At 53.7% G+C, this 23,526-nt stretch overlaps 1 protein-coding gene across 3 annotated transcripts in view; it reads left to right on the top strand.

Annotated features, from left to right (window-relative positions):
* Positions 1 to 23,526, top strand: part of LINGO1 (leucine rich repeat and Ig domain containing 1) — a 205,531-nt gene that overhangs the window by 72,959 nt on the left and 109,046 nt on the right. For all 3 annotated transcript variants that reach the window (XM_005666135.3, XM_021099021.1, XM_005666134.3), the window contains one exon: positions 5,884 to 5,927. The gene's annotated coding sequence lies outside the window, so the exon portion shown is untranslated. The remainder of the gene's footprint in view (positions 1 to 5,883; positions 5,928 to 23,526) is intronic.

Genomic DNA, 23,526 nt, shown 5'->3' with positions numbered 1-23,526 from the left:
GCTGCAGGTTAGCGATCAGCCTGGGCGGGTCTTGGTCTTTGGGTGCCCACATCCTCAGGCCTCTCCTGAGCTGTTCTCTCTGCTACCCTGGATAGATGCCCTTATATTGTCCAAATCCGTCTTTATTCCGAACCCTGATCCATCTCTTCAGGACGTTCTCTCTGATGCCTTCAGCCCACGCTGATCTGAGTCTGAACCTTCTGATGGTGTCCCCAGTGCTTCCTTCTCCTTGGCACAGGCTTGGCTCTGCGCGGGGCTCTGGCTGCACAGAGACTGCTCAGCATGGCCTGTGTGAGCAGGGGGCCCTGTAACATCCAGCAGCTGGTGGGGGGGTGGGGTGGGGAGGAATACTGATGTGGGAGCCCAGGGGAAGGAGCAGCTTCTGTTTAAGCTGCTCCTTAAAGGGGGAAGCTGGAGATGTGGCGGGGTAGGGGTGGGAGGTCAGAGTTCAGGCTAGAATGGGCCTTGGATGCTAGGTAAGGCTGAGATTTGGCCTCCCTTTGCAGGTAGAGAGCCTTGGGAAGAGGCCTTCCCGTTGGGTGGCATCCTCCTGGGACCAGACCCTCCCTGCAATGCCTGGAGTCCTCCACCCACACCCTCTGCCCTGTGGTCTTCTGCTTGCCCTGCAGATTTCTGCTCTAAGGACACTTCCTCAGGCAAGCATCTCCTGACCCCTGTCCATGGTCTTAGAGCCCCCTGGCCTTTTTTAAAGCCCTTGTCCCAGTGTGGCGTAGGCTTCCCCCTCATCTCCCCGGAGTGTGACCATTGATTGCTCACCAAGCTTTCAGGCCACTGAGGGCAGGAATCAGAGGATTGGTTGTCTCCTGCGTCCCCAGCTCCCAGCCCACTGCTTGGCACAGAGTAGGTACTCAATAAATGTTGATGGGGTGAATGTATGTAGGGGCACAGAGCCCCTGAGTCCCAGGCTGGAGGGTGGGGCTGATTAGGGAGGGGGAGGCATGGACAAGCAAGGTGGGGCAAAACCTGGGTCCCAGTAGGACCTGCGCTTCCTTTGTGTGTCATTAGGTGGCTCTTTAAAGAGCCCTTTGCTGGAACAAAAGCCATTTCTGGCAGCATCTCAGTGGGCGGACCGGGCCTCACTGGCTCCCTTTGGAAATGCTCTGAGAACAGGTGGACTGAGCCAACCTGTCACCTCCAGGCTGGCTGGTGACTCTGGGAAGTGGGGGTGGCCATGGGGGCAGGGCTGTGGGAGGCAGGGCCATTGGTGGATCCAGTCCTGACCTCAACGAAATTATTTTTAAAAGCTGCAAGAGAAAGGGGATATTTTTAACCTTTGTTCCATCAAGGCATCCCAAGGGAAAAAGAGGGGAAGGAGGCAGATGGAGAGTTGGGAGAGGGGCATGAGCAGAGGCGGGGGCTTCCAGGGGAGGATGAGCAGCCCCAGAGAGCCCCGAGGACAAGCTTTTTTGTCCCCAGCCCTTTTAAATTTTTTAAAAGCTCCAAACAGCAAGAGGGACAGTGGAGTTCATTATATCGAGTTATCTCCTCCGTTTCAGGCAAAGATCAATCTTCCGAGTCTTGCAGCTCCGAGGGGGAAGGGAAGAGAAAGAAAACGGGAGGCGAAGGAAAAAACTCCCTGGACCAATTTCCGCTGGCTAACACGATTACTTGGCTGCCTGGCAGCAGCACCAGCTGTTGGCAGGCATCCTGCGGGCCCCCCACCCCCACCCCAAGTCGCTCTCAGTTGCCGGCTGCCCCCCAAGGCTCCCTTCTGAATGGGACAGGTTGGCGGGTGTGAGAGCCCCAGTTTCCCCCTGGGCAAGGGCCATGGGGCCTGACAGCCCAGGGAGGCCTCAGGCCGCATCGCTTTCCATTGTGCACCAGCTGTTTCAGCTAGCCTTGTCTCAGCTTTGGGCCCACCTCTCTGCCTTTGCTCAGAGGGTCCTGCCCTGCTGGGTGTGCCTTCTGGCCCCTTTCCACTTATATGGGAGCAGATTGTGTAGGAAGTAGATGCACAGGCTTTGGAGCTAGATAGAGCTGCCTCTGCCCATTCATTCATTCAACAAATATTTACTGAGCATCTGCTTAGGTGCTGAGCACTGCACTTAGTAAGAGGTGGATTTAGAGCTGAACAAGATGGACCTGGTCCCTCCCTGCCTTACTGGGTTTGTGTTATGATGAGATACATGAAAACAAGGACATAAATCAGCCAAATGATGTCAGGTAGGGATAAAGTCTTTGAAAGATGGGAGAGATTGGGGTGCATGGGGGTGGCCAGGGAAGATAAAGGAGGTCCCTTTGACCAGAAAAGTATGGGCGAAGAGCATTCTGGGCAGAAGGGCAGAAGGACAGAGACCCTGAAACCGGCCAGCCTGGGAGGGGACCAGATTGCAATAGAAGGTGAGTTCCAAACAGTGGGCAGAGTTTGAAGAGTCTGGATGTGTTTCTCTCTGCAGTGGAAACCTCTTGCTTATGGCCTGAGAGTGACAGGATTCCATTTGTACCATGATGTGGCTGCTGTAAGAATTTGGGGCTAGGGTGGGGTCAGGGAGCCCTGGAGAGGCAAGGGGCAGGAGCTGGTGAGGGCAGGAGCAGATGGCCTGGGAAAGCAGGCAGCGTCTGGATGTGTTTCTGGGGTTGAACTGACGTGGTGTGCTGATGGCTTGGCTGTAGTGTGAGCAAGAGAGGAGTCAAGGCTGAGGGAGATGTAATTTGGGGGATAAAAATTAAAAGTTCTGTTTTGGACAGGTCTGTTAGATGAGCGAGTGGGGATGACAAATGGGCTGGTAGATACCCGCAGCTGGTGCTCAGGAGTGCGCTGGGGCTGGAGAGAGACTGGGGCACGGATGGGATTTAAGTCCACATGACTGACCAGGTGAGACCAGGGGATATGCAGATGGGACAGAGAAGAGAGCCCTGTCCAGCCTTGGGGCCTTAAATGTTTGGGGGGAAGGTGGGTTAAGAAGGGAAGAGAGCCTGGGAGGATAATCAGAAGAGGCTGAGTCCTGGGAGCCTGGAGGTAAAGTGTTTTCCTGATGGAGGACACAGTTAGCTGTGGCAGTGACCACTGGGTTTGGTAAAACTGAGGTTTCTGGGAACCTTGATAAGAGCAGTTTTGCGGCGTAATGGGGACAGAAGCACAACCAGAGGCAGGGTGAAGGAGAGCGGGAGCTGAGGGAGTGGAGACTGAGACTCGTAGTAGGGATAGCTCTGGAGTTTTGCCTTAAAGGGAGCAGAAAGATGAACTGCCATCAAGGAATCAAGATGGGGAGTTCCCATCATGGCTCAGTGGTTAACGAACCTGACTAGGAACCCTGAGGTTATGGGTTCGATCCCTGGCCTTGCTCAGTGGGTTAAGGATCTGGCGTTGTTGCTGCGAGCTGTGGTGTAGATCACAAATGCAGCTCGGACCCCACGTTGCTGTGGCTCTGGCGTAGGCCGGCAGCAACAGCTCTGATTAGACCCCTAGCCTGGGAACGTCCATATGCCGCCGGTGTGGGTTCCCCACCCCCCTCCCCGCCAAAAAAAACAAAAGACAAAAAAAAAAAAAAGGGGAATCAAGGTGGAAGTGGATCAAGGAATCCCCCTCCATCTCTCCTTCCTTTTTTCCCTCCCTCCCTCTCTTCCTCCCTTTTTCCCTTCATAATACTGAGGCAAACTGATAGGCGTTTTACCAGCTGTGTGGCCTTGGGCAAGTAGCTTAACTTCTCTGAGCCTCAGTTCCACATCTGCAAAATAGAGATGGCAACCCAGATGTTCCTGGATCTGGCACCTAGTAGGTACTTAGCAAATGGAACTTGTTCTTAAGTAGGTGTTCACCTGGGGAAATAATCACTCTGGTATTGGCACAAATGTTTCGAGTGGTCAGTTTGGCAGTGAGTATAAAAATTTCAAATGTTGTATACTTTGACCCGCTTTTTAGAAATATACCTGTACAAAGAGACAGGCTTTTTTTTTTTTTTTCCCAGCAATGTGTGAAATAAAAAATTGGAGCCCCCTAAGCACTCATCCTGGGAGGGCTGATGAAGTAGGTGAGGGTATGCTTCCACATGGAGTTCCTCCAGGTGGCACCGAGCACAGCAGGGCTCCGTTTGCAGCATAGATACTGGCACTTTAAGGGCTCAGCTGCTCCCTTGGCTGGCTGTTCTTGGGCAGGTTATGCCGCCCTTGGGTTTTTCTCATCTACAAATTAGGCTAACAGCAGCACCCATCTCTAAAAATAAAATGGGTTAATACATATCCTCAAGCCAGTATCTGGTGCATAGTAGGTGCTCAGTGAGTACAAGCAGTGCTCATTGTCATCTTTATGTACAGACATCTCCAAAATCTACTGTTAGGAACGTGGTTACACACAGCACAGAGACTGCTCCCTGGTGTGTAATCACAGGTTTGTGCCTATGTGTAAACACACGGGCACCTCTTGGCATGTCTGTGCAAATGCGGAGCGAAAGTTGCACATCAGAGGGGCAGTCAGGACCTCTGGAGACGTAGCTGAGTGAGAGCGTGTTTACTCTATAGATATCTGTATTTGAAGCTCTTTAACAATATAAAGCTTTTGTGTACAGGCACACCTCAGAGATATTGTGGGTTAAGTTCCAGATCATCACAATAAAGTGAATATTGCAATAAAGTGAGTCACACCAAGTTTTTGGGCTCCCAGTGTATATAAAAGTTATGTTTACACTATACTGTAGTCTATTAAGTAATAGCATTATGTCTGAAAAAACCAAGGTGCATACCTTAATTAAAAAATACTTTAATGCTAAAAAAAATGCCAACCATCATCTGTCTTCAGCGAGTCATAATTTTTTTGCTGGTGGAGGATTTGAAATATTGCAAGAATTACCAAAACGTGACACAGAGACCTGAAATGAGCAAATGCTCTTGGAAAAATGGTGCTGATAGACTTAAGGTAGTGTAGCTGCAAACCTTCAATTTGTAAAAACCACAATATCTTACGTGCAATAGAGTGAAGCGTAATGAAACAAGATATGCCTGTATTACTTGTATAATAATGAGACTACAATATGTAAAAATGGTAAATTAGGTCTTCACCTCCTCCAGGAAGCCTTCCGTGACTGCACTGGCCCACAGCTTACACCTATTAGATCTATAAGCCACATTTCCCGCTGTGGCTGTTTTCAATCAGCTGTGCATACACACAAGCGTGGTCTCCCCAGTCAGCCTATGGACTCCTTGAGGGTGTGGGCCAGACACATCTAGACTTGCAAATCTCAAAGAGTGATCACCTGGGAGCTTGTTGGAAATGCTTATTCTCAGGCCCCACCATGGACCTGCTGAATCAGGAACTCCAGGGATGGGGCCCAGCATGCTGTGTTTTCACAAGTCCTCCAGGCAACTCTGATGCAGCTACTAGGATTGATGGGGAAATCGAGGCACAGATGAGGGAAAGGGCTGGCCCAGGGTCATGGGGTGAGCCAGTGACAAAGATGAGAGGACTAGGTCTAGGTCCCAGCTGGAGGTGAAGGAGGGCATAGGTTCTCCCTCTGGCCACGACATCTGGCCCCAGGAGGGAGAATTTGAGGTTCACCCTGTGTGTCCAGAGGCCAGAGAGCACACAGGTACAGGTAGATGGGGACATCTGCTCTCTGTTTATGTGCGTGTCCCTCAGGGCCCGTGTGGGCTCCCTCTGGGCCTGTCACTGGGAGCCCCTTGGATAACTCTGTGCCTCCTGAGCCCCCTCCCCAGCCAGCTGGAGCGGGGCACTTGCTTGTAGAAAGTGCATTCTTGACTCTGTGGAGTGAGTCTGGTATCCTTGGGATGCCCTTTTTCCTGCTCCCTCTTGTCCCAGGGATGTGGGCAGGGGCTTGGTGAGGTTGACTGCAGGAGGGGTCCTGTGGGTGGGGAGTCTGCAAGGCTCCATCTGACGGCGGTCTCACCCTTTCTCTGCTCTCTCTGCAGGTGTCCCTTTGAAGAGCCCCTGAGCCCACTCACGCCGCAGAAAGGTAAGTAGCTGCCTGGGGTGGTGGATGAGGCAGGGGGCCAGAGGCTGTGTGCATGTGGGGCAGGGTCCAGGGGCCTCGTCTCCCTTTGCTCCGCCCCCTCTGCTACCCTTTCTCCTCTTCCATCTCCTGGAGCCCACCTTTGCCCTCCTCCTGCTGTGTCCAGGGGATGCTGTTTAGTTGCAGAGGGAAAGAGGGTTTGGCAATCTGCTTTGGAGAAGAGAAGAGGAGGGTGGCTTCTTGGTCTGAGGGGTCAGCATTATGGATGCTGGGGAGCAGCTATTGGGGTTTGGGTTTGTTGGCCAAGGCACCCACCAGGAATGAGGCTCGGACACCCTGGAGGCCCCTCACTGGGCGGGGGCAGAGCTGTGGGCCACTCTGGGGAGGTAGGCCTGCCTGTAGGGGACAGGCCAGGGCATACACTGAGGTTGTGGGTGCTCTGGGTGGGCAAGCTCAGGCTTTTGGGGGCCTGGTTATGCCCTGCAGTGAGTAAGCATTTTGGGGACATGATTCCCAGGCCCAGAGGACACTGTCAGATGAGGGGCTTCACTGGCAGGCCCAGCAGGTCTCAGGGCAGATGCTCTCCCTCCCTGCCCCCACCCCAGCTTCCTGTATCTCCTCGGACTACAGTTCCAAGGAGGCTTTGCTGAGTGGAGGATTTCTGGGAGGGCTTTAAGTTGGCGTCAGGGGGCCCAAGTGTGTCTGCTGAGTCAGCCTCGCCTCCACGCACAGGAGGGAGCAGAGGGGTGTGAAGTGGGGGAGGTGGCACGCTTACCCACCCCCACCCCGGTCCCAAGCCTTTCACAGCAGCAGTAGCAGCAGCCAGAGGGAAGCAGTGGGGGTTTTGAGGGCCGGCCTCCCTGGTTCTCCACCCTTGTCTGGCTGAGACCCCATGCACAGCACAGGGCGGGGCTTAACTGAGATCGCCAGTCAGAGTTCTGGCTTCACCCTTGTCTGTGTGACCCACTACTCTACATTTCCACATCTGTGAAAGGGGGCTTCTCACAGTGCATCCTGCTGGGCCTTGTATTGCATGGAGAAGGCCTGCTGCAGAACCTGGCATACAGTTGATGCTCAGTCCGTGTTAAGCACGCATCAGTTATTTTGCTTGGTGGACTGAATTCGGTGCACAGAGCCTGGGGCCAGGCATGGGGTGGCTCTGGTTATTGGGAAGAGTCTGCAAGACTCTGGGGAATAGAGGAGAGCAGCCCGAGGCAGCTCAGACACCCCTGCAAAGACCAGTGTGGCTTTTCTGCCATTATTGTGAGGGAAAACTGTGCCCAGTGGACCCAATCCAGGCAGACTGCCTGGAGGAGGGGTGTTAATTGTTATTAATTTGCCATGGCTGATCACCTCTTTTAAGTCTATAAGAAACATTTTTTCACACTTTGATTAGCTCATTAATCTTAACAACCAGGAGCAGTTTGTTCCCTTCCTAGAGGTGGAAACGCCAAGGCTAAGAGGTGGGGAAGGACCGTGGCGGCCAAGGTAGGATTTGGCTCAGATTCTCTCTCCAGGTCCTACTGTCTACCCATCACTTCCCACTGCTCTGCCCATTGCCTCCTAATTTGGGACCTCCCAAGGAGAGGGGCGTGGTTGGAGGCCACACTTCTGGCCACCACATACCCTGACCAAGCCCCTTGGAGTTGGAGTCTGCCTTCTGGAGAAGCCATGGCCGGTGGGTGGGAGCTGGACTCCTGTCTGGACCAAGAGGCCACAATCAGCAGGGCTACAAGATTAAGCCACTTGGTTAGTCCCTCTCTGGGGCACATCCGTCCTTCTGGCATGTGACCCACTTCTCTCTCCTCTGTACCTGCACACTGATGGCCCTCCACTTAGAGTTTGGCCTCTCTTAGAAGCTACCCTACAGTAACTGCCCTCAGCTGCCCTCCCCAGCCTGCCATCTCTTGGGTGGCCAAGTGGACCCCAGCCCCATTCTGCTGAGGGAGAGCAAGCTCCAGGCGCTTGTCCCTGACACAGGATCAGGCTGCAGGGATGCTGTTCAGGGGCAGAACTGGGCAGGGGCAGGTTCATATCTGCAAGGCTGACCACAGAAGCCTGAAGGGACCGCAGAAACCTGTCATCCAGCACACCTGGAACTGGCATCTGATGCATGTTTGATTATTTATGACTTGTGGGATGGCCTGAGAAACCTTTGGCGTAGAAGAAACCTGTGCTGGATCAGAGATTATGTGTATTTGGTGGTAGTGGTGGGGGACGTGGGGAGCCTGGCAGGGAGGCATGCAAATCTAGGAGCCACAGTCACAACAACAGCATCTGTCAGGGGGCAGAAGGAGGAGCCACCGGGCACACCAGGGTACGGGCTCTGTCTGCCGTCAAGGCTGGGCGTGGGTTGGTGGCCAGCCTTGGCCAATGCTTTACCTCATGTGAAGCTACATGTGGACACCAAGGGGTGTACACTTGTCTGAGGGGACCAGAGTGGGAGGGCTACTCCAGAAGGGCCCACTCAACAGAGCCCAGGAGGCCTGGGAAAAGGGTCTTGCCTGGATGGGCGGGCTTGCCAGGCACCCATCCCCAAGCCCCTCATCACTGCCAGAGCTCACTGGCCTGACTTTTCTGACTTGGGCCTGAGATAGATCCAAGCTGCAACTGCCCTCGTTTCTAAAACAGGGGAACGATGGGGCTGGGTGTCAGGCCTGTGCCCTAATTGACATCCTATTCTTGGGGATATAATTTTCAGCTTTAAGAAGCCAGGGTGTCTCTGCTTCAAATGCTGCTCTGTTTCTTTGGTTTTCACCTCAGTTAACTCAACACAGAAGGGCAACCCCATGGCCCTGTCCCCACCAGTCTTCCGGTTGAGGGCATTGCAGCAGTGCAAGGGGGTGGACTTAGCAGAAAAGTAGAGTGAAGAGTCCAAGTTCTGAGCCAGGCCACCCAAGTTCGTACTGGTGTCACCATTTGTGAGCTGTATGACTTTGAGTGAGTTTCTTAATCTCTCTGTGCTTCAGTCTTCTCATCTGTAAAATGGGTGCAATAGTCGCTTCCTCATAGGGATGTTGGGAAGATTGGATAAGATGATGCATGAGAAGCCTTTAAACAGGGCCTGTCATGTGGCAAAGCCCCTGTCAATGAAGCCATTGTTATGGCCAGAATTGGTGGCCGGTTGCTCTTCTGAGTAGGGTGGGCAGCAGAGCCAGCTCTGGCTAAAGCCAGTGGTATTTAGGTCTCTGTACTCCACCCCTGTGGCTGTGGTGGGGGAGGCTGCTCTGGCTTCTTTGCTGCTGCCCTCCTCTGAGTGCCAGTTATTGAAGGCCTCCAGGGGCACAGCTGGGTGTGAGGTGGAGGGTGATTGGTGCTTTCAGCCACCAGGGTAGAGGTGGGCACAGAGGGGTGAAATCCGAGTTGTGAGGAGATGGGGAGGCTGCTTTAATGGGGTGCAGGGAGGCAGCAGCTGGGGCTAAAAGGTCTGGCAGGTGGAGGCAGGAGGCAGGGAAGAGAGGGAGGAAGGAGCAAGAACTGGCACAGGCCACCTGCCAGGCGCCTCGTACAGTTTTCACACATAGAACATTGCTTATTCCTCACACAGGAGAGGGATGTCACCAGCCCTGTTTCCATATAAAAATGGAGGCCTGCAATGAGAGAAAACCACATCTTGCTGGACCCCATGTTGGTACCTCACCATCTTTAAGGGATAAAAACCCCTATAGGATAATAGCAAGAGCTCTTCTCCCCGCTCCCATCAGTCCTGGGAGCTATTTGCTTTCCTGTAATAAAGACATTGCTTGCTCGCTAAAAAATAAAAACATAAAAAAAATAAAAATGGAGGTCTGATAGGAAAGGGGAGTTGACCCAGGTCACAGAAGAGGCAGAGCTGGGATCGAACCCACTTGTGTCTTATGCCCTGGGGAGGCTGCAGGGCACCAGAAGGGGCAGGGCTGTAGTGCTAGGCTCCGGCTGTCCCAGGCATTGGTCATGCATGGTCCTGGATGCGTGTGTGTGTGTGTGTGGCGGGGGGGACTGTGTGCCCATATCCTCCCTGCTCCCCCACTTTAGCAGGAAGCCTCTGGAAAACTGGGGCAGTGGGGCGGCTCTCTGCTACCTCCTACAGTATTGGCACCTGGGGGCGGCTTCCACATTGGAGCCCCGGTGCCTGGGCCTAGCTTGTTTTCTTGCATATGCCTCCCGTGACTCTGTTCAGCACCCCCCATCCAGCCTACCTACCAGCAAGGAGGGGTGCCTAGGGTGGGCTAAAAGGTACCCCAGATAAGAAAAATAATTAGTGGCTAAGATATTGCATGCCAAACATGGGCAAGTGATGTTTCTACTATCCCTATTCTGCTGCGGAGGAAATTGAGGCCAGAGGGGGTGTAATGACCAGGCAGTTGTGGGGAAGGGTTCTGACCTGGGTGGTGGGGCCCAGCTCTGATTTTACTCAGTGGGCCATCCTAAGAGGGCCCCTCGAGGCCTAAGGAGCCAGGATCAGGCGCTAGCTCTGCTCTGGGTCAGGCCCCAGGTAGGCATTTGATACTCATCATCTCAACAGAACCTGCTGGCAGGTTCCTTTTTTTTAAAAAAAAAAAACCTGTTTCTTTTCTTTCTTGTTTTTTTGGTCATGCCCACAGCATGTGGAATTTCCTGGGGCCAGCAATCAAACCTAAGCCATAGCAGCGACCCAAGCCACTGCAGTGACAATGCCGGATCCTTAACCCTCTGCGCCACAAGAGAACTCCTGCTGGCAGGTTCTTAGTGTTCTTATGTCGTAGACATGGAACCTGAGGCTCAGAAGGGGCTCAGGCCCCCTCTGGTGCCAAAGTCAGGCCTTTATCCCTCTGTCCTGCTACCCCAGAGTGTCCCCCCACTTTGCCTGCTTGTCCCCCCACTGCTACTTTGGAATAAGTGCATCTTACCCTCCCCCCAGGCCTCATGCCTGCTAATGCACCTGGAGGGGAGGGAGAGCCTGGTCCAGTCCAGACATAGAAGCCAGAGAGGCAGGGTCAGCCCCTGCACGGGTGGGTGGGGGCAGGGGCTGGACTTTCTGTCTCAGGGATGTCATTGTTGAGTCCCTTGTGCCCCACCCAGTCATATGTCCTTTTAAGTATAAGTCATTGTTAAGAACCTGGGCTGTGACATCAGACAGAGTATGAATCCCTGCTGTGTGACCTTCAACAGATTACTTAAGCTCTCTGTGCCTCAGTTTTCTCATCTGGAGAAGGAAGAATGCTGGTAGAACCCACTTTGCAGGGTTGTTGGAGGATCAGCTGGATTGAGGTCAGGAGTAAGGCCTTTCACATTTTAGGTACTCCATAAATTATGGTCGGAGTTGTCAGTGTTGTTATTAGCAGGGGTGTGGAATGTTCTAAGATCAGAACAGCGCTCATCCAGCTCCTATGTATAAGTAGAGGCTAGAGTTGAGAGGGACAGGGCTGGACCTTACCTCAAACTCTCCCAACCCCAACCCCCCACCCCCAGACCTCACAACCTGGGGAGGAGCTGTGTGTGGGGTGGGGGAAAGTTTTTTGTGAATGTGCTGATTTACATGTTAACCATTACATATTTATACCCACTTCATTCCATCAAGTATCTGTGTGATACTAAGAGACATAATCCAGGGCAGGGAAAATAGGATGTAATAGGAAGAAAAGGCTCTGGGAACAATAGACGATGGACACACAGGGTCTGATGTTAGGCTGACTCTCTGGCCCTGTGCTTCCTGGTGGTCAGAGTGAAGAGGGCAAGATCAGTTATGAGATTCACACTGTTCACAGGAGCAAAGCAGCAATGGGTCCCTGGGAAGACGTGGCTTTGCAAGAGGAGGGGTTTTGAAGCAATGGGACATGGCTGGCCTCCCTACCCTTGTGAGGTTGGATCAGAGCAGCCTCTGCCCTCCTGACCACAGGAGTCCTGAGATTAGAGATTCGCATGGAAGCCTGGTTGGAGTCAGACAAACTGGAGTCTTTGGCTGGAGCTGAGTGGGGACCCACTAGGTGGGTGCCGTGTCATCTCATTGTTTGTGCTTGCACCTGGGCCCAGGGAGGCAGGATTTGGTGAGCAGTGACACAGCAGCACGTCTGCCCCAGACGTGCATTCTGGTGCAAAAGGGCCCTCACTGACCATCTCTTTCAGTCCTCTCATTTTACAGGTGGGGAAACTGAGGCCTAGAGGGGAATCTGAGTACCTACTGTGTGTCAGAGGTTTTAAAGCTGCTACTCACTTCCTCCTTTCCTGACTCCTGTGGGTGTGCTGAGGAAGCCAGGGCTCAACAAGGCTGAGTAACTTGCCTGAGGCCACATGGCTGCGAGATGGAGGAGCCAGGCTTGAACTCAGGCCTGCCCAGTAGCCTCAGGAGATGGGAAGAGCTGTGCAGTACTCTCTCCTCTCAAGACCTTGGCTGGCAGAGGAGCAGGGCACGCACCTGTCCAGCCGTCCCTGCATCCACTGAAGCTCAGGATTTGGGGAAGCGGGGGTCAGATGGCTGATCGGGGTCAGGAGTCCTCCAGACAGGAAGAGACCTTCTCTTCACAAGGGTGACACTGGGCATAGGGCCGAGGACTGTGTGAGGCTGGCACTGGGTCATAGCCCCTGATGCTTGTGGTCCCAGCTCCACAGCTCCTCCCGTTCTGGATTCTTCTGTCCAGCTAGGCCTCTACATCTACAGGGCAGGGCCTGAGGCCGGCTCTGCCTGCTCTGCTCCTCTCCTCAAGAATTCTCAACGTCTCCTCACTGCTTGAGCACTGGCTGCAGGTCCCTGTGCCTGGACTCCTGGCTCTCAGCCCTGAGCCTAACTCAGCCCATGGGGCTCCCCCGTACTCCCTCCCATGGCCTGATTCTGCAAGTGCTCACTGGTCCAGATGTGCCAACCGCCCCCACCCCCAACCCTGGCCCTCGAGCTGCTCAAAGGCAGGACAGAGTTTTCCCTTCCTCCTTCCAGGGCCACCTGGGCTCCTGAGGGGTGAAGCCTCCATAAAGACCTGCAGGAAGGGGGTTAAAGGGGAGAGATAGTCAGCAGTCACAGGGGAGAGATCTTACATGTACTCGGCCACGTTGAGATCTCAGGAACTGCCCCGTGAAACAGGACACCAAAAATTGTTACCAACTGCAAACATAGCTGATGTTCTTGAAGTGCCTGCTGTGTGCCAGGTGCTGTCCTAGGCAGTTTACCAATCTTTATCCATTTAGTCCTCACCGCAACCCATGAGGCTGTTTCACAGGAGAAGAAACTGAAACAGAGAGGTTAAGTGATTTGCCCAAAGTAACACAACTCATAAATGGCCAAGTGGGGATGTGAACTCAGGCAGTATGCATTCAAGGGAAAGGGAAGGGACTCACTATTTATCAAGCTTCCATTACATTCTAAGCATTTGGCACACGCGGTCTCCTTGGCACCTCCTGCGGGCTGGTGCACGAGTAATGTGACACCCCTATTACAGATGAAGAAACAGGGCCTGAGAGAAGATGGGGCCTGCAAGGCAGCCCAGCTGGGAGGAAGTGGACGAGGTGGGTGCCCTTGGGGCTGCCTGATCTCCTAGAGCTGCCCCTGGAGGCCCCTCCCTGGAGGCCGGGAGGGAGGGGCAGGAGTGAGGTGGGGAGGGCTGCGGGAAACCCTCTTCTGGGTGTGGCTGCACGCTGGGCTCCAGCCCTCCAGGAGGCTTTGGTCTCCAGCCGGCCTGGTGGGGAACTGGGAAGACCTGGGGGCCAGGACTCAGGCAGGCCCCAGCACAGCCCATCTGCCCCGGGCTCGTGGGGACATGGCGTGGCCGTGATGAATGGGCTCCTGGCAGGCTGAGTATTAATCATATTGCTGGGCGGCGGGAGAGGCAGCTGCCTGAAATGCCTGCACTGGGCAGAGTCTGTCACCACTGGGCCTGGCTGGGCTGAGAGGGTAGGGGCCAGCAGGGGGGAGGCGGTATAGCCTTGACCTTGGAGTTGTTGCTGAAGAGGCTCAGTTGGAGAGGTCTCCTCATTGCCCTCCCCAGACATTTCTTCTTTGGAGAAATGTCTATCAGGTCTTTTGCCCACTTTTTAATTGACTTGCTTAGGTTTTGGTGTTGAATTATAGGAATTCTTCAATTCTGGATATTAACCCTTTATCAGATATATGATTTGCAAATATTTTTCCCCACGCAGTAGGTCGCTTTTTCACTTTGATGATTGTTTCCTTGGACATGCAGAAGTTTTCAAGTTTGAGGTTGGCCCATTTGGCTGTTTTTGCTTTCATTGCCTATGCATTTGGTGTCATATCTAAGAAATCATTGCCAGGTCCAATGTCATGAAGATTTTCTCCTGGAGTTTTATAGTTTCAGGGCTTACATTTAGTTCTTTAATCCATGAGTTAATTTTTGCATATAGAATACCACAAGGGTGCAACTTCTTTTGTGTGTGTGTGTGTGTGGATGTCCAGAAACTGAACAGAGGCTACAGCAACTGCAAGTTTATTCTTTCTGGTGCAATATCTATATATCCAGGTCCACAAGACCCACATCCTTTCCTCCTGGGGGATGGCTGTCACCTTGGCCATGAGTCTTTCCTCCTCCCCTCTTTGGGCACTGCTGTACCGAGGCCGCGTTAGGCAGATGCCTGCAGCCTCCTGGGGTGGTGTGAACCACTGTGGGGATGCAGGGTTTTTCCCTACCCATCTCCAGGGCTGCTGGGGCCTCTGGGTGGATTTGGGGGCTCTGTGATGGGACAGATACAGGTGCCCAGGGTCAGTGCACCACCAGGAGGACTGGGCTAGGACTAACAGCCCAAAGAGTCAACACTGGACATTGGTCTTTGGGAGGAAGGTCCCCAGTGGGGCACTTTGGGATTCTGACCTCATTTTGCCCTGATCTTCTGGTAGCTTAAATTAAGGTTCCATATTAGCCAGGGAGAGGTGATTCTCATCTTGGGTCCTCAGCTGATGGAAGTTCTGGGCTAAAACCCACCAAACCAAATGAAATCTTTTTTTTTTTTTTTTTTGTCTTTTTACCTTTTCTAGGGCCACTCCCATGGCACATGGAGGTTCCCAGGCTAGGGGTCTTATTAGAGCAGTAGCCAGAGGCCTCTGCCGCGGCCACAGCCACACGGGATCCAAGCCGCATCTGCGACCTACACCACAGCTCACAGCAATGCCGGATCCTTAACCCACTGAGCAAGGGCAGGGATCAAACCCGCAACCTCATGGTTCCTAGTCGGATACGTTAACCACCGAGCCACAACGGGAACTCCGAAACCAAATGAAATCTTAGAGCTAGAAAAATGAAGTTCTGCATGTGGGCTCAAAAACTCAAAGGCCAGGGGAATGGATGCAGGAAGGGGACAGGGACGCTTCCACGTACACTCCAGCAGTGCAATGGTGGAGCCCGCTCGCATAGCTCTGCCACGAGGTGTGTTTATTGGAACAGTTCAGGAATTTTGCGAGTCAGTGGTTCAGCACAAGTGTTCCAGATGTCCTGGCTTCCTCAGGCCTGGCAGATGCAGGCACCACATCTGACAGGACTGCCCATGGAACCAGGGAGTTCACGCTCTGCCAGTAGCTTTCTGTGTGACCCAGGCAGGACTGTTCCCCTCCCTGGACCTCAGTTTCTTCTTCTGTAAAATGACCATTGTTTCCTCCCCAGAGGGGAATTTTGAAGGTTCACCAAGATGGTGGCTGTAAACTGCCCTGAGTGGACTGGGAGCCAAAAGCTTCCCAGGACCATGAGGCCACTCTGTGCACTGTATGGATGGGGAAACTGGTACCCTCAAGCTCACAGACTGATCCAGGACTCAGACCTCAGGCTCTGAATTCCCCACCCAGGACTCTTTCCCCTACTCAGATCCTAGCACAGGAAATTGGCTAAGCTCATTGAGACCTGCTTATGGACTGGTTACACCCAAACCAGCTCCTGATATCCAGCCGGGAGCCCCACCATCTGGAGGGGTGGTAGCGGGGATAAAATCCTTCTCCCCAATCCTCCACAATAGCTTATGTGACCAGTGGGAGGAAGAAAAGGAGGCCAGGACTCCATCTCAGGCTCCCCCAGGTGGGTAGTGACAGGGTCCACCTGCCATCCGGGAAGCACCTGCTGTAGGCTGGGTGGCGCCCTGCCAGGGTGGGATGTTAGGAAGAAATGGACCAGCCTCTGGCCATGAGGCTGGAGCCTAGCCCCGTGGGGGCTCTGGCCGCAGAAGACTATGGGGTACTTCCTGCCCTTGGGAGCTCGTGGCTGTCTTCCTCATGATGGGATGGTGGCTTCATGGGCCTTGCTCCATTTACTCCTCCCAGTAGCCCATGAAGTGGGTACCAACTTTATTCCCACTTGGCTGAGCTCAGAGAAGTGGGAAGCTAGAATGTGGCTAGAATGAAGCTAGAATGAAGCTAGAACGTTTGAAGCTAGAATGTGGCTCTGCAGCTGACATGCTGGTGACCTTTAGCTCTCAGTTTCCCCATCTGGACAATGAGGACTTAGGCAGATGAATTTAGGGGAATCTTTTAACTTCAGTCATATCTTCTGCTAAAGATGCTCAAGTGTCAGAGTATCTACAGTTCTGAAGATCTGACAAGTCCAAGGAAGGGCCGTGACCGCAGCTTAGAGACCAGTAAACCGAGGCAGAGAGTCATCCCCTTCCCAGCCTCACTTCACCCACCCTCTTGGGTAGGGCTTGTCGGCTGCCCCAACTCCCCCTGAGGCTCGGGTCAGAGCTGGCAGTCACTAGTGACCTGCGTCTGGCTGTGCAAGTGCACACACATGTGTGCTAGGGGGAGGATGGTGCCTGGAAGGAGCCGGGGAAGCTGAGCAGACCCCATGGCCACTGGGCAAGAGGAGGGCCCCGCCCCCTCTCCGGTCCTGCTCCGGGGCAGTGAGTGGGAGAAGCCCCGGGTGAGGGTTTGTGTCCACTATATATAGCTGCTCAGACACGCACACCCAGCTATTTCTGTGTCCTTCCTCCTACTGAGGCAGGGGGAGGGGAGAGAAAGTAGTCCATCTAAAAATATAACCCCGGGGAAAATATCACAGCGCCTGAGCCTGAGCCTGAGAGATCTGTCTGGTTCTCTCGCCTCCGCCCCCGCACCCCGACTTACTGCCGCCTCGGCTCCCTTTGGAAGCTTCAGGATGTGGCCTTCTCCCCAACCTGTGCCGCTTTCGACTTGTGCCCACTAGGTGGGGCTGGGGTCCCTCTGCCCCCATTTCGCAGGTGAAACTGAGGCCTGGCCAAGGCTGGCCGGGGGGGGGGGGGGGGGGGTGGCTTCATGGGCCTTGCTTTCTGCTGGGGTGGGGTCAGTGCTTTCTGCTGATGGCCCCTTGGCATGCCCAGGTGTCCCCAGGGTCTCCCTGCCCTGTTGGGCCTTGGACTTGGGTGGCGGGGTTCAGGCTTGGGCCTGCACTCTCTTGCTGCAGCATCTCCCTTTGAGCCTCTGTTTCCTTGGCTACAGGGGGAATAATGGTACCACGTAACTGGTAGGTGGTGGTGAGAATAGGAGAGGTACAGGGGAAGCCCATGACCAGGTACCAGTGGGCTTGCCCCGCCAGCATCATTGTTGCTATCGTTACTATCATCTTTGCCTTCATCCGGGCCAAGGGTCCTCTTTTCCTGAGGCCTGGAGCCCTCTCAGCTCCATTTCCTTAGGCTTTGCTGGGTACCATGCAGCTTAAAAAATGACTTTTCCTCTGGGAGCTTCCTGAGAATGGGATGGCCCTTCGCAGGTCTGCATCCCTGTGCCCACCCCAGCCTTCAGTGGCTGAAGATGATTGGATTTAAGTTTGCTGAGGAAGGCAGAGCTAGTCTAAGGGTGATCAAGCACCTGCCTCAGTCTAGGCTCCTGCTACACAGACAGGCTCCAGGTGGGTGGGGTGTGGTCGCTTCCATTATAAAGATAGAAGCCTGGAGCTCAGAGAGGGAAAGCCATGGTCCCTGGGTCACACAGCTGGGACAGTGGACCTCAGGCAGAGGCTGCCTGACTCCCCTGGGATCCCAAGCTTCTGGGTTATAGGGGTCCCTCACCTGCCTGTCTCCGCTTTTGTGGACTGCAGGCTCCCTGGGGGGTACCTCTGTGATTGTTCAGCAGCCCTACTCCATGCTCTTTCCTGGTGCTTTATGTTGTCTTACTGCCATCTGCCTCTGAATCTCGCTGCGCAAGAGGTCCAAGGCTTCTGAGGCTTGGATTCGGAGGCCCTGGATGTAATGAACACCTAGTGGATGCCAATGTGTTGGTTCAGTGTGAAAATGTCAACTTATCTAAAAGTGGAGCGACTGGTCTGCTGAACCCCATGTTCTCATCGGCGAGCATCAACTCATGACCAGACTGGTTTCCTCTATACTGATCCACTCCCTGCGACCACCGGGTTATTTTAACATCATAAAATTTTATCCATAAAGTTGCAGTGTATATCTCTAAAAGGCAAGGATCCTTTAAAAAGCATAACCATAATGCCATTACCACATCTGAAAAATCAAATGTTACCTGGCACTTGGTATTTATTATCTGATTCACTCTGCAAGAAAGCCCTGAGGTAGGACTTAGCACTGTCAATTTATAGGTGAGGATACTTGGGGCTCAGAGAGGTTTGGCAACTGGCTTTAGGGCACACAGCTGGTAAGTGACCAAGAAGGGATTTAAGCCCAGGCTATCTGACTACAAAGCCATGCTCATTCCTCTTTCTTCTGCCAGGCAGGGCCCATGTCTGCCCCTGGCCTTTCCCAAAGTGTTGCCAAATCTTGTGGCCCCAGTGGGGATTTGGGCATATTTTTGACCAAGAGTGTCTAGTTCCCGGGCCTCCTGGCAATGTCGGAGTCCAGCACAAAGTTCAGCATGGGTGTGTGCTCAGATCACAGGCCACAAGGGAGTCCATGCTGCGCCAGGGCCAGGAGTGAGCTGTCTCCTCCGGCCAGCGCAGAGCTTTACGGGGGCATTAACAAGCCATTTAAAAAGCGCTGACAATACACTTTGCAGCTCCTATTTAAGATGTACTAAAAAATAAGCACCTTTTCAGGGAGGAAACTGCAGCATGTCGGGGTAAAATACGCCCGTGGTGTCACCTACGCACGTGTCACCCCGCAGGTGTTGGTGCAGCGAGCAGCAAGCTTCCAGGGTGGTCTCAGACAGTGGCACGTACTATGTGAGCAGGGTGTGTGTGTCAGCATCTCCAGTTCTGCAGGGGAAGGAGGGGGGAGGTCTGAAGTTTGGGGGTGTTAGATGGCAGAGTGCGGCAGAGTGGGGGTCTTGGGTAGAGGGCAGAGGATGTTACCTGCTCCAGGCTGCCCATGCCATAGATGGGGATGCCAAGGCCCAGATGGGGTGAAAGGTCCAAGGTCACGCATCCTGAGAGGTGCTCCCAGCAGTTCTGAGCACCCCAAGCCCAAGGGAGACACACTGTACCCATAGTGGGTACCTCTATATCTCTCTCCTCCCTCCTCATCCCATTGCAAAACAGACATTCTCAGGCCTGAGACAGGCCCAGACTCTTGCACTGGTTCACTGTAACCTTAGGCTTATCCTGCCTCTCTGGGCCTTAGTATTCATATCTGTAAAATGGGGAGAGTAATGATGCCCAGATGGGATGAGGGGAGTGGAGGGTTTCAGAGTTTGTTGGGGTAGCCCCTTAACACCTCCTCAAAACCCCCTCAGCTGACACAGGGGCTGTGACAGTCTCCTAGAGAGTGCCCTGGGGTGGGGCTGCCTCCGCTCCCCCCTCCCTCTCATCCTTCTTTCCTTCCATGAATATCTCTTAAGTGCCCACCACAAGCTAAGCCCTGTGATGGGCACTGGGGACTCAACAGTGAACAAACAGGAGTTCCCGTTGTGGCTCAGTGATTAGTGAATCCGACTAGGAACCATGAGGTTGTGGGTTCAATCCCTGGCCTTGCTCAATAGGTTAAGGATCCAGCGTTGCTGTGAGCTGTGGTGTAGGTTGCAGACGCGGCTCAGATCCCACGTTGCTGTGACTGTGGTGTAGGCTGGTGACTACAGCTCCGATTGGACCCCTAGCCTGGGAACCTCCATGTACCGCAGGTATAGCCCTAGAAAAAGCCAAAAACAAAACCAAACCAAAAAACCCCGAAAACCAAAAAACAAACAAACCAAAAACAGTGGACATAACAAACAAAAAAATCAAATGAAACAAAAAAATAGTCTGGCTGCTTCATGAAGCTTGCAGTTGAACAGGGGACCCTGAAACTAAATCACCCCACTGTTGCAGGGCCACTTGTACACACTAGCAAGGGGTGGGTGTGTGGCGCTGTGAGAGGATTTCAGAGGGGATGGACCACGTCGGGGAAGCCAAGGAGGGCTTCCCTGAGGAGGTGACGCATGAGCTGAGCACTGCAGGATGAACAGGTGAGCTGAGAGGCGGGAGATGGTGGCTGGAGGGATGAGGGCAGCAGGCAGAGGGAATAGCACGTGAGCTTAATAGGAGGAGGAAAGCACGGTGTGGCTGGAGTGGAGAAGAGCCCAGGGAGCTATACGTGGTGGGAGATGTGGCTGAGGACGACTGAGCCAGGCCTCCACCAGAACCACGGAAGGGTGTAGGTTGGGGCGAGAAGGGTTATATACTTAGATTTGTGGTATGAACCGATTTCTGTTGTATGTGGGGAAATGGCCTGAATGTGAGTCAAGAGTTGGAGTGAAGGTGAGCATCCAGGTGGGAAAGGCTGGTGGTTTGGACCGGGTCATGGCCTGGGGTGCCCACTGGCTGTCTGTCCTCCCCAATTATTCCTTCTGGATCTACTGACCCAGGAAAGTCCCTGCAGGTGTCCTGGAGGCACAGTGCTCTAGGACTGTCATCCACAGGGGGTGAGGGGGGTGCCTTTGGCGATGGGTCTCTTTCCTTCCCTAGAAGGTGGGGAGGCCCTTCTGAGGTCAGGCAGGGGACAGGTCGTGGAGCAGGGCCCACTGTTCAGCCCACTGGCCCAGGGGGGCGCTCCTTCTCTGACATGCAGCTCAAGAGGCAGCCTGGGTGTGAGAGCACGAGCGAGTGGAAGGTGTAACATCTGCCTTGTCTCCCCTTTGAGATCTAACCTAGGGAGGAGCGGGTGCCCAAGAGGGGAAGGGAGCGAGAAAAAAAAAAATGGCTCGCTTTACTTAATTATGACTGATTGTGACAGCTTGCATCTTTAGTCTGAAAAGTATCTATGGGGTAAGGACTGCTTTTCTCAATCGGGATAATTATGTTAATTAAAATGCTTTCTTTATAGCAGTTCTGATTAATAAAAACAGTTCCACTGCTCTCTTTAAACACTCTAACCTTCTGTTGCACGGGGAAGGAGGCCCTTTCTCAGCAATTTATGGTTCTTCACGCAGATTCCAGGAGGCAACCTGCTGCCGGGTGGTCTTGGTGGCGGGCACTTTGCTCACATGCACGTGGGGATGGATGCAGGGAGAGAGGGGAGGAGAGCGAACCTGGCAGGTGGCTGGACTGGCCATCAGGGCCAGGGATGGGATAGGGCATCGTGCTGCTGAGTCTGCTGGAGAATAAAAATACCACTGATTTCTCTAATTACTGTTTATTTCCTCTGGAAAACATGGGGATAATTAATGAGCTCCCAATTAGGAAAAATTACATATGGAGGAAAGAGGTAGCTGGGCCAGGACTGGTTCTAGAACTGAGGGGTGAGCTGGGGGATGACCCCATCCTGGCTTTGGGGGGTGGGAGTGGGGAGAGTGGGGGGCAGAGGGTTTGCTGAGGAATGGGGGGAGGTGGGGTCTAATAATAAAGTGGGGGTGGTTGTTGATGTGCGGGGATGAGAGATGGAGGGAGGGAGGGACAGAGCGGGGAGGGGGTGTCACCTGTCTCCCACCCCCAGGGAAATTGAGCTGGGAGGGAATAAAATCGGGGGCCTTGGTGGCAGAAAGCTGAGTTCTGGGCCTGGATCCTGTGTGACTCTGAGCCTGGCCTCTCTGACTCAGCCTCAATTCCTCACCTCCCCCTGGGCCAGAAATCACAGATGAAACCCCATAGGTGTGTGGATGTGCATGCGTGTGTCTGTGAGCATGTGAGTGTGTGGGTGTATGAGCATATGCACGAGTGTGTGTGCATGTTTCTGTAGGTGAGTGTATGTGTGTATGTGTGAGTACACGTGTATGACAGTGTGTTTATGTGTGATTGTGTTTATGTGTGATTGTGTTTATGTGTCTGTGAGTATGTTGATGTGTGAAAGTGTATATGTGTGTGAATGTGTTGATGTGTGCAAATGTGTATTTATTTATGAGTGCATGAAAGAATATGAGTGTTTATATGTGTGAGTGTGTATGTGTTTGAGAGTTTGAGTGTATATTATGTGTGTGTGAGTGTGGCCACATGCATGGGTGTGAGAGAGTGAGTATATTCCAGCCTCAGAGTGTGGTGAAAATCTCAGCCCACCAGTCTTGGAAAGCTTTGCAAATGTCCCATCAAAGTCGGGTTTTCTGGCCTCTCTCTCGAAAAATTGGAAGCCAGGAACCCTTCAGCGGCAAGGAGCCTTGGGCGGGACTGAGTGGGGGCTGCTGCCATGCCTGTTCCTTCCCCATTTTCCTTACAGCCTGACTTGGGAGGTGTCTGAGTTTTCAACCCCGCTCTCAAGAGGACTGACTGGGTTCTGGTGCCCGTGACTTTGTGTCGGCCAAAACCCAGCAGGGTTGGGGGTATGGATGATCTTGTATAGAGAAGGGTGTTTAGGCCCCAGAGAAGAAGGAGGTCCTCTCGGTGGAGCAGCATCTCTTTCTCCTGAAAGGAGTGAGTACAGATGAGGTCACAGCGGCTCTGAGTGGAAGTATCCCTGGTGCTAGAGGGAGACCCAGTGGGGTTCCCACTCCGTTGACACCCAACCATCCCAGTCCTGGGAGTGGCTCAGCCCGGGTCTTGGCCCTAGGAGTTTAGATGAGGCTGGGGGATGGCCATCTGGAGGAGGGAGGGAGGAGAGGGTTATAGGAGATGCTGCAGCAGCAAGGTCCTGGCAAGGGCGAGCTGCCTGCCCCTCCTTCTCCCTGAGGCCCCAGCTGTCTGCTAGACCCCTCTTGCCACTTGCCACTCCAGGTCATTTTTCCTGTCATCCTCCTGGCCATGCTTCTCGCATACTGAGGACTTTGGCTTCCGCCATTCTGCTCATGCCAACCCACGCCCTGCCCCCCGAAACACAACCTGAAGCCTCTTTCATCTCCCTGCTCCCCTTCACCCCCAGCCTGGTCCCCGCCTCGCTTGCTCCTGTGAATGAGGAAATAAGCTGAGGGCTTCCTCTTGAATGTGCTGCCTGGTGGAGAAAGAGCCTGTTGCAGTCAGGAGGCCCCTGTAGCCCACAGAGCATGTGGGCCAAGAGGGCAGGGGGCTTGTCCAAGGTCACGTGGCCTGGAGCTGGGGTCTGAGGAAGGCACAGAGACCAGGGGGTTATAAGGGTGGCCAAGACCAAGGGGCTAAGGCTGAGGGGCACAGGAAGTGATGCTAGTGGCTCCCTAGACCCCCGGCCTCTCTCAGGAGAACCCTGCAGACGGCTTCCTGGCCTACATCTTTGGGCCCTGGTCTTAGGGTTCAGGAGCTTGCCTGGGTACATAGCTATGGGTACTCACACACGTGTGTGTGTGGAGACACACCTGTGCAGCATGTGTGTGGGCCCATGAATCTGTACAGGTACGTGGGCATGTGCACATTTGTGTATTCTCAGGTGCACGTATAGATGTGTGGACGTGTAGGGGGTGCCTATACATGTGTGCAAG

Source organism: Sus scrofa, chromosome 7 (assembly GCF_000003025.6).
Source record: "Sus scrofa isolate TJ Tabasco breed Duroc chromosome 7, Sscrofa11.1, whole genome shotgun sequence".
NCBI lineage: Eukaryota > Metazoa > Chordata > Mammalia > Artiodactyla > Suidae > Sus > Sus scrofa.
This window is presented reverse-complemented; position numbering and strand designations above follow the sequence as displayed.